Genomic DNA, 9,629 nt, shown 5'->3' on the forward strand with positions numbered 1-9,629 from the left:
AAAAGGTCATCACAAAAATTATGATATCATGAATTGCAAAGTTTAAGTGATATAGACACAATCTTTAGGGTATTACTAACTTGTTTTTTGTTCAATAAATGTATTCTGACATGTTTTAAAAGCTATTTTGGGCCTTATTTTTTAACGCAATTTAATCACTCAATTTGGGAAAACAAAAAGGAGAAAAAAACCTCAGACACTGGTAACCCATCAAAAGTAATAATAGGCCAGGCGCAGTGGCTCACGCCTGTAATCCCAGCACTTGGGAGGCCGAGGTGCGTGGATCGTGAAGTCAGGAGTTCAAGACCAGCCTAGCCAACATGGTGAAACCTCATCTTTACTAAAATCACAAAAATTGCCCAGGTGTGGTGGCAGGCGCCTGTAATCCCAGTTACTCAGGAGGCTGAAGCAGAGAATTGCTTGAACCCAGGAGGTGGAAGTTGCAGTAAGCTGAGATCACGCCACTGTACTCCAGGGTGACAGAATGAGACTTCGTCTCAAAAAAAAAGAGTAGTAACAGTAACAACTTTTATTGAATGCACCCTGCATGCCAGCCACTGTATTGAGTGCCAAAAGTAGATTACCCTTAGTGTATTAAAATTAACAACCATCAACAATTTGGCATCATCTAATATTTTTAAAGATAGTGAAATTCAAGGAGCCCAAGGATAGAGACAAAATGCATATGACTAAAACATGTTAATTAATAAGGGATATAGGTCTCAGTATTCTCTGTTGTCTAGAGAGTTCTCTGAGTTCTTCCTGAAAGAGGCATTATGCTGGATGAACTGAGCACAAAAGAGGCATTATTCTGGATGAACTTAGAAAAGATTCAGTCTCTTTGTACAAAGAATATAAGTGTTTGCTTTAGTGCACTAATAATAACAGTGAGAACTTACCATGTGCCTGCACTCATTCTAAATGCTTTACATACATTATCTTGTTTGCTCATGACAACGAACTCACTACCTAGCATTGGTCCTATTCTCAATATAGATACAGAATGAATTTAAATGACTTGGCCAAAATTCCAAAAATAATAACACAATGTATTACTTTGGATTTCATCTATAAATATAGTAGAGGTAAAGAGAGCTACATGAACTCATTATTTTGAAGAGCCACATGGAACTAATTATTAACTTTATTTGTTATTTAGGAAAAAAAAAAAAAAGCCAAGCATTGTGGTTCACATCTGTAATCCCAACACTTTGAAAGGCCAAAGCAGGAGGATTGTATGAGGCCAGGAGTTCAAGACCAGCCTGAGCAACCTGTCTCTACAAAAATGAATAGTGATACCCTGTCTCTACAAAAATTTTTAAAAAGTAAATTAAACAGGCACAATGACATGTGCCTGCAATTCTAGATACTCAAGAGGCTGAGGTGGGAGAATTGCTTGAGCCCAAGAGTTTCAGGTTATAGTGAGCTATGATCACACCACTGCATTCCAGCTTGGGCGACAAAGCAAGACCCTGTCTCTAAAAAGTCAAGAGGAAAAAAAGATAATTTAACTTGTGATAGGGAACATGAGTTGGCACACACAAAAAAAGAAGCAAAAGGGATGGCATATTCCAAGATAGGGAGGCAAGAAAAATCAATTCTATGTAGGAAAAAGCAGCAAATTGTTTTGACAGTTGTGAGGAACCTAGTAAGGAAAGCAGAGGGAAGGGAGCTCACTAGATAGAGGCAGTAGACTGGTAGGAAAACTTTGAATTCTAGGTTGAAGAGTCTGCAAAAAGTGGCACCCATATCTTTGAACAAGAGGGGGATACAATGAAAATGGTTTCGGGAGGTGCCCATGCATCACTGAATACGACTGAAGTCTCCAGAGTGCTTATATGTGTTACATTTGTTTTAAAGTCTGCCTATATCAAGATTTCATTACTTTTAAGAAATAGTAAAGCATCTAAGAAATGTCTGGGTTCATTAAACTATAGCCCTTTAATGAAGAGGACCTATATATTAGTAAAATGTGAGGTCATGGTTTGCCATGACTAATCATAATATTGTTCATAATTTTGATCATAATTCTGATAAAAAATTGGTTGTAATATTGTTCTCTTATCAATTATGATTATGCATTTTTTAGGGAAACCTCATTAAATTTACCACTTGGTCAACCTCTCTTTGATGAAGTAATCTCTACAGCATCTAAATTTAAACAATCATGAAATTATTTTCAGTCAATGAGTCTAGAAATGTCTTCCAATTCAAAACACTGAGGCTGTTTTCAACATATTAACTTCTCTATTAATATCGAGAAAATTCATAAATTTATCCTTGTTCCTTGCATTAAGGCGAGAATTAATAATAAACATAACTCAATTGTCTTTTTCCAAACTTTCAATTTAAGTTCAAAACCACTTTCAGACCTGTGCCTGAGAAATTACGTGAAAGGGTGGCAACAACGAAATTAATAAGTTTCAGCAAGCTTCTTTTTTCATTGCAAGGCCTTTGTTATGACCAAGAAATACTTTATTTTGGATAACATGAATTCCTACTTCAAGTCCAGGATTTTTAAAGACTGAAACCTGGAATTTAGCACCAATCCCAGAAATTCCGTTCTTTGCAAAAGGACAAACAAGGATTATGTATATTCATAACAAATCTCTCTCTTACAAAAGATGTGAGGGAGAAGAAACATATGTTATGTAAGAATAACAAAATATATGCCAGATGTAAGGTACATACTTGGTGGAAGAGTTTCAAATTAAGTTCTACACTTTTCTATTCCAAAATATTTGGCAATATATTATGATAGCTGAGAAAGTGAAAGAAAAACATACTTTGGTTTGCTGACACGGTAGGAAGGGTAATGTTTTGCTTGTTATGTTAATAAGAACTTGAGGCTCTATTAAGATGTTCTATTCATATGTTATATCATAGGGGGAAAAAAAACATAGGCTTACTCTAATAGGACAAGAGATTTGTGTCTGATGTTGCCCAACTGCTTATTCAGTATCTGCAACTGCAGGTGAGGGATATTGCTTAATCATCAGCCAAGGAGAGCTGTTTTGCACTAAATTTGTGCAATTTTGTGTTAATAATGTTGACACTAAATTTACTTGAGCTATTTCTTGTGATGATGTCACTGGATTTCCACACAGTCTCAGTTACTCTAAGATGCTGGAGTTCTGATTCCACTGCTTCTCTGTCCTGGAGACGCAATGTGTTCATGGTCATAATCCAGGAGTTTGCTCCTTCCTTCTCACTGACAGTGTGAAAGGAAAATTCCAGAAGAGAGAGAAATACAAGTATAAGATGGAATTCCTCCCAGGACTGTGGTGACCGCTGTCTGGAGATGATAAAGATTGAAAACTACTACTGTGCTATGGGGTAGATGATGAGGGTATGATCACCACAGCCACCACTTTGGAACAGAGAAAAACTTGGGCTTTCTGTGGCTCTACAAGGCATTACCAACAACTTCACTGAAAATTCCCTCAAATTTTTGGCTACATGGAAATCAGACTGTACCCTAAAACTCCACTCCCCCTGAGTGGGCCATCAGACTACAGCATATGTGAATAGATGGCCACCACAATAACTGTGAAGCTGCCAGTTGCAAGCAGGTGCTCAACATTGCCCTACAATCTATGTTTTCTTTTTCTTCAATTCACTCTTATTTTCTACAATGGCTTTTCCACTTTCTCCTCTCTCCTCAATCTTATATCCTCCTTTCTCAAAGCAGATAAACTTAACTCCTATTCCCAAAGGCAGTAAGTTAACACAATAGATTTCCCGCAGTCAAATGCTATATACAAGTTTATTCACATTCATGTCAACATTTACTTCTTCTATTGTGTAAAGAAAGAGATTTACCTCCTCCTATACCTTCCCTACACAGGTTCACTCTCCTTCTGTCTTCTCAGAATTTCTCATTTTAATTATCCCCTCTCTTTTATGTTGTTAATTTATCCTCTCCCTCCCCACCCCAGCTCCTTTCCCTTTTTTTTTTTTTTTTTTTTTTTTTTTTTAGGCAGAGTTTTGCTCTTGTTGCCCAGGCTGGAGTGCAATGGTGCGATCCTTCTTTCTTATTTTTAAAATAAGCAAATTATCCCCAAAACTACCCTCACCTTCACAGACAACTTTAGCTATAGGCTTTCCTGCCCTTCACAGCAAAGTTTTTGGAAGAGTTACCTACAATCACTATCTCCATTTCCTTACCTTCCACTTTCTGCTCAACATATTCCAGGCTGGTTTCATGCACTGATTCATTATTTTCACTAACGTCAATTATGACATCTTTGCCATTATACCCAATAGACATTTTTTCTGTCCTTATACTACTTGACACTTAGCAGCATTTGACGCTGTGACCATGCCGTTTTCTCCGAAATTCCTGCTCTTAGCTTCTATCACATTTCTTTGCATTGAGGTTGGTTGGTTTGTTGGTTGGTTGGTTGGTTGGTTTTCCATTAGCTGTTTCTTCTCTGTTCTCTTTGGTAGCTCCTTTTCTCCTTACCGAGCTTTTAAAAGTTGGAGAGTCTCAGGGTTCTCCCCAGACCCTTTTCTCCCTCTACACTTTTACTTGGCGTTTTTACCCACACTCATTGCTTTACTTACTGCTCTACATGCATATGGTTCTTCTCTCTATGTAATTAATCGGGTCACTCTTCTGAGTGCAATCTATGTATTCAACCAGGTCACTCGTCCAACCACATATCTAAATGTCTGCCAGATGCCATTTGGATGTATAACACGTATAAATTAACTTTTTCCTCTTTTTCTGCCTCCTAATTTTGTTCCTCCTCCAGTGTTCCCACTTTCAACACACAGGTTTCCCTCCTCTCAGTTGTTCATGTGAGAAACAGGGAAGACAGTCTTGAACCTTACCCTTCCTTCACCCCTGAAATGTAAGGCCTGTTATTTTCATCTCTCACTTCCACCTTTCATCTCCCTGGTACTTCTCTTGAAGGCTTAAATTTCTCTCCAACCTAATTGACATTGCTTCCTTGCCTAAGCCAAAGTCTGGCACCTAAACTCCAAGAATATCATCTTTTCTTGTTTCCTTATACTCTTCTGGCCTCTTTCCATTCCACTCTTCACAATGTAGTTAGAGTTTATTTAAAAACACGACTCTCATCAGGCCTCTTTTAAAAACCTTCATTGGCTCCCCATTACCCTTAGGATAAAATACAATTTTGTTTTGTCTTTTTGACATGGTTTATAAGACATTCCACATTCTGACCTTCCTCTGGTACCCCCTACTGCACACGTTACATGTTCCATCACACCAGACTTTTTTCAGTTTTCAAAGGAGCCCCCGCTTCTTTTGCAACCAGGTCTCAAACATGCTGTTTCCTCTGCCTAGGACATTCTTTCACAGTATACATTTTTTCCATTTACCTATTAGCTCCCTATTATAGATATAAGTATAAAGATTGAGATATAGTAGTCTTCTCTTATATGTCCCCAGATCACTTTCTAATGCCTTTATCATTTGTTGTAATATCTTGCTAATTATAAAGTATTTGATAAATGTCTATACTGCTTATTAGAATCCATGCACATAAAGACAAAGACTATCTCAACCCTCTTCACCACTATATCCTCAGCATCTGACATGGTTCTTGAAACATAATGATCCCTCAAAAGTATTTGCTGAATAAAACAGTTTTTCTATACATAAGTCATTCATTTTGGAAACAAGGTGAAAGGCATAACACTCCATATGAAGAATATCAAGATCAACAACTAAACTTTAGCACCTACATTTTAGAAAGTTACTTAGCAATACCAACATAATAATAGCACAAGCCAGAATTCTTTCTGACAAAGAGATATTTTGAAGCACTATGCAAATTCAGATGAGTGAAAAGTTACTTCCAATTGGAAGTTGTCAAGCAAAGTTTAAGGACATGAACTTTGTGATGAACATGAAGTACTGAGATGCGGAGCTGGGGCTCTGAATATATGTCCATGTGACTGAATCTTGTGCTAAAGTTTGAAGGTGAGAAAACAGGATATATGTTCAGAGAATTGTGATGAGGGAAATTTATATGGAGTGCAGGATATATGCAAGAGGGCAGAAAAATGGAAGGGCAAGTTTGAAGTAGACCATGCTGTGGTCTGCCTATTTAAGAAGCTTTAACCATATACTCCAAGCAAAAAAGAAACAAAAGAAGTGTTTGCAAAGAAGTGATCATCAGAACCATAGTTTTAAAGATTATTCTGAGAGTAGCAAATGACTGGAGGGGAGGTAGGAAGACATCTTAGGTCAGGAGATAGAAGGAAACGATGGGGGGAGGTTGAAATTGGGAGTAGTTGCAGGGGAGATGGATTCAAGAAACTTTTGGGGAAAGAATGTTACAGCCAGCGAGATTTCAACTTTACTACACACTTTTTACCCTGAAGCAAAAGTCAGAAGATTTTCATTTTAGATCAAACTTTTACCTGCTCAAAATAAGAAACTACAATGACATGGTTGGTTTTTAATGAAACTGTGCTGGTACATAATAAACTCAAATAATGAGGCACTGACTTGAGGGTAAAAAGGTAATTCAGATAAAATCTCAGGAGAAAATAAAAGGAGACATCTTTAAAACCCCAGAGACAAGGTGGAAATAGGCTGCCTCTCTGAGGAATATATTTAGATGATCTCTATAGAATTCCTAAGAGTTTGATCTACTTTAAACCAACATCTTTTTTTCTAGCTTCTGAGTACAATATGAAAGCTCATCAGGTACTTAAGTATTTCTGCAGCCATGGTAGTAATACAACTCTAGTCACAACCAAGCAGATACAGAAAGGGAAAAAAAATCACTAGACTTCCCAAGGGAAGCATTAAAGAAAGTGGTGCCAATTCCATTAAGAGCTAATTCAACTCATTATACTCAGCTTTACTTTTCTAGGATATCAAATATTGTTTGGCTACAGATAAATTACAATAAAAATATTTTGATCCATCTTTCCTATTCATTCTCACTTATTGAAGCAAAAGTAAAATTTACTTACCTCCATAATCATGTAAAGTAACCAGAGTCAGGCATTGTGCTAGGCTTTGAGAGTGCAATAAGTAAATAAATAAATAACTCCTGATTCTTTAAAACTTCAAGGATATTATCATTTAGGGAAGACAGAAGGAGGACCTGAACTGGTAGTTGGCTGAATAAAGGAAAGAAAGGGGAAAAACTAAGTAGATTGGATATATAAATGTGTAAACAAGTGAGGAAAACAGAAATTTACAGGAGCTATGATGACATATACATATGGATACAGTATACAGCTGGGGTATCCAATCTTTTGGCTTCCCTGGGACGTACTGGAAGAATTTTCTTGGGCCACACATAAAACGCACTAACACTAAGAATAGCTGATGAGCTAAGAAAAAAATTGTAAAAAAAACTTATATCATTTTAAGAAAGCTTATTAATGTGTGTTGGACTGCATTTAAAGCCATCCTGGGCTGCACGTGGCATGTGGGCTGCGAGTTTGACAAGCTTGGTGTACAGAGTGGAAAATATATGAAAAAAAATGGATTCTATGTATGAAGTACATACCATAGAATGCAAGAATAATGTGTTATAAGAAATCAATAGGAAGTAATTTTTTATTCTGGAAAACAATGAGTTAGGATTGGATGGCCTCTGAGGGCACATAGACCTTCAGAATTCTGTGATAACATTCTAACTTAAACTTTCAACCAGTTTTCAGATTTAACCTACAGGAAATCACTCAGAAAAGAGGAAAACAGTGGAATTGTTGTTGCATCATGCACTTTGATGGAAGAAAGCACAGAATTTTACTAAATTAATTCATGACCACGAGTCTCAACATACTTGGCAATACTGCCATACTGTCTTAGTGTCTTTATTTTCTTCTTACTTTTTAAGTCTATTTCACAGCTTTTTTCCTTTTGAAAATAGTCATCTTTCTTCTCTCTTACTCTTCATTCCCCTTCACCATCACTCCACCCCCAGCCCTACCTACCCACCCAATACAATCTTATCTACACTTGCTCTTAGGTATTAATTTTGCCCCTTCTTATGATGAATACAATATTCCTGTCAAATGCAACCTATGTCCTCCAATTCTCTGGATACTGTCCTCTCTTACCTTCTCAAGGATTTCATCCTGCTGTCAGTCACATTTTTCCTAGCTTTATCCATTTCTCCCACTCTGGGTCACCCCAACAGTATACATTCTGGAATCTCATGTCTTTAAAACAAGTGAACTCCTTTGACCCCATATTTTGTTTCAGTTACTGCCATTTTTATTTTTGCCTTATTAAAAAAAACGTATTAACTTCCAAAGAGTTTCTTTATTTTCCCTTTTGCTTCCTTCCTTAATCCAGACTCTACACAGTAGCCAAGGTATTTTATTTAAAAATGCATATCAAATCATGTCACTCTCCCATTTAAATCCTCATTGATTTCCACTACAATTAGAATAAAATCCAAAATCATTCCCCTTGTTTATGAAGTCTACATTTCATCTCACCCTGGCTGTTTTTCTTGTCTTATTTATTACTTCGTGCTACCTCAATCCTACTCTACCTGATGGTCACGCCATTTCTTTCTCTACCCAGAATCTACTATGCTTGGTCATGTACTGTTGGCCTAGAATGCCATCTTTCCTTCCCTGCCCAAATGTTTGAATAGCTGTCTCCTTTTTGTCCTTCTGATATCAGAATGTCAAAGATATAAGGGCAGGGCATATACTAAACTCCCAGGCCAAAGTAAGCAAGCCAATCTTCATTACATGCTATTACATGATCCTCAGCATTGTATTAGTCACATATTGGTCAAATTTATTTATTGGAATGCAGACTCTGTGTAATAAAGATATCATATTCCTAATGATCTTAGTATATGCGTGAAATCAATAACAGCACCTGGAACCTACCAGGTACTTAGTAAAAATTTAATGATGAAAAGAATGCAAGTTTTATAGTACAAATATATAAAATTATGAAAACAATTTTTATAACAATCATTTGATATTCTTTAAAAGGCTACACAAAGAAGTGAAAAATATAATTTTGTAATTTTAGAGAAAATTATAAACAAGGAAGTTTTATAAAATTATTTGATATTTTTAAAAAGGCTAGCCAAAGGAATTTAAAATCAGAGAATGTTGTTGAAACTGAACACCAACTGTACCTACATTTATTTCTAATAGGCTTCACTGAGTCCACTGATACCCATAAGAAAGCACTTAGTGCCTCAAGAAAACTATAGAAAGTAGTCAGAAGAAACCACAGACTAGCTATAGTCTGAGAGTGTTTTCTATTGTGACTGGTCATTCTGGTATAAAAATCTTGATGAGTGGCTCCTTATCATCATTTCTGCTCCCAAGCACTCTCCCAACATCACACCACTGTAGCAATTATGCCCCATCTCCTCAGAATGCAGCATATTGGCATAATGAACATAAAGTCTCAAGTAATCTATGAATTCATAGCTGAAATTTAACTTCCTGGTTGTTACCTATTAAACTAGCTTTTTTCCCACCTGTCTCCTTCATTTTCTTTTTCCAAACTTCTGAAGGATTTGACATGAACCAAGCACAGGTTGTTGTTTTATAGGATACAAACACACATGCACATACCACACATGCACACATGGGTTATAGGATACATGCACACACACACATACCACAATCCCATAGAGATGTGGAAATAAATG

Source organism: Callithrix jacchus, chromosome 3 (genome assembly GCF_049354715.1).
Source record: "Callithrix jacchus isolate 240 chromosome 3, calJac240_pri, whole genome shotgun sequence".
NCBI classification, from domain to species: Eukaryota; Metazoa; Chordata; class Mammalia; order Primates; family Cebidae; genus Callithrix; species Callithrix jacchus.